At 39.4% G+C, this 1,735-nt stretch overlaps 1 pseudogene across 1 annotated transcript; it reads right to left on the bottom strand.

Moving 5' to 3' along the window:
* Nucleotides 1-457: 457 nt before the first annotated feature.
* LOC100386429 (large ribosomal subunit protein uL6 pseudogene) lies at nt 458-1,176 on the bottom strand (annotated as a pseudogene). Its single transcript, XR_013524305.1, has one exon. The product of XR_013524305.1 is annotated as a large ribosomal subunit protein uL6 pseudogene (transcript).
* Between the last annotated feature and the right edge of the window lie 559 nt (nt 1,177-1,735).

The raw sequence follows: 1,735 nt of genomic DNA, 5'->3' as shown, positions 1-1,735 counted from the left end.
ATGTATTAAAGTAATGTCCCTAACTCTTACTTTACAGAGAAATTGGAGTCAATCCAGCAGAGGATAACTGGTGTCAGATTGCCAAGACTTTGCAACTTGGGCATGGGTTCTCATTCAACATTGGAGAAATAAGCACTCTTTTCTCAAAGGGTATAACCAAGATTCAAATGCCAGGATGACCAATAACTAATTTCAAATTTAAAAGACCAACAGTAGCACAGCTGGGCCAAGAGCTGGGTAGAGCATGGACCAGAGATGAAGAGCAATTAAGGAAAAAGTGAGGACAAATGATCATTTCATAATGTAAACATATATAAACCATCACACTGTACCTCATAAAAATAATATATGCAATTATTAGTTGTCAATTAAAAAGAAAAGAAAAAGGAGGATTCATGGACGCAGTATTGGTGAAACTTCAGCCATTCATGGTGTGGGTGGTCTGGTCTAGTTTTTTGGTTTTTTTTTTTTTTTTTTTTTCCAAATTAATAGGTCTTTTATTGCATCATTTTAGTATCACAAGTAGGTCTCAGCTATGATAGGCATCTTGTTCCTGTAGCTGGGCCACTCTAAGGTCTTACTCATCAGCCTGCTGAACAGTTCCTTTATCAGAGACATAGATACCATCTAAAAATTTCCGGATATCCTTGTTTTTAACTGTTACAGCTTGCCGAATCCAAGCCGCTGAATTTGACACAAGCTCAATGTCATTTCCTTCAATGATTAATTCATCTTTCTGGGCTTGAGATACTGAACAAGCAACACCTGGTCTCATTCGAACCCTGCGGATGTATTTTTCACCCAAGGAATTTCGGATTTCAACAAGAAACCCATTCTCCTGGATAACAATGTTGATGGGGAAGTGAGCATACACCTCATCTTGTAACGGAAGCCCAGCGTAACACCCTTCATCATGTTCTGTACATGACTACAAATAGTCCGAACGGTAGCCAGTTCCTTTCCGTTACCCCACCATTTGTCAACCCGGAGCCTCTTTTTTTTTTCTTTCCAAGAAGACTGAGTTCTACATTGATGTGATTGAAGTCCCTCCGCAGGGTTCCTCTGGGGCCCTTCACGATAACTGTGCGTCCCTTCAGAGTAATGTCGACATTTTCTGAAATGTCGACAGTCTGATTGCTGAGAATCGTCTTCATTCTCGTAGTAAACGCGGCAAAGTTTTAAGAACAAACAATGGGGCAGGGTGAAATTGGCTCTTGGGCCTTCATCTGATAAGTTGTGACTGATGTTTACATCTTTTCTTCTAAATCTTCAGTTGAAATAAAGGACTTAACTGAAAGGGAGTCTGTCTACAGTGAAAGAATAGTTTTACAATTTACTCAGTCAATTTTTCCAAAATTCCTGACTTTTAGTTTCACCCTTTGCTTTAATCCAAATAATTAGCTGGTGTCAGAATCCATGTGCTATTGGAAAGAAAGCACATTCCCTTCACATTTCCATGTCTTCCTGTTCTCCTGTTACTCATAATTCCTGCTCCCTCTTAATTATTATCTCATATTTATGCCCTTGATTCCTTTTCTCTGCACATGGCCACTGTTCTCCTACCGGCATTCAGCAAAGCACTGTGAACACTGGGCTGTTTTATGGGATAGATGTCTGCCTATGGTTTGAAAATAATAGGAACACAGGAACATTCATTCATCCCATTTAGTAAATAGTTTTTAACAACTGTTATTGACACGGCTCTGATGAGTGGAGGAACACCTGTTATTCGTCT

The sequence above is a fragment of the Callithrix jacchus genome, chromosome 11 (assembly GCF_049354715.1).
Source record: "Callithrix jacchus isolate 240 chromosome 11, calJac240_pri, whole genome shotgun sequence".
NCBI lineage: Eukaryota > Metazoa > Chordata > Mammalia > Primates > Cebidae > Callithrix > Callithrix jacchus.
Note: the sequence above shows the minus strand (reverse complement) of the source record. Positions and strands in the feature narration are given on the sequence as shown.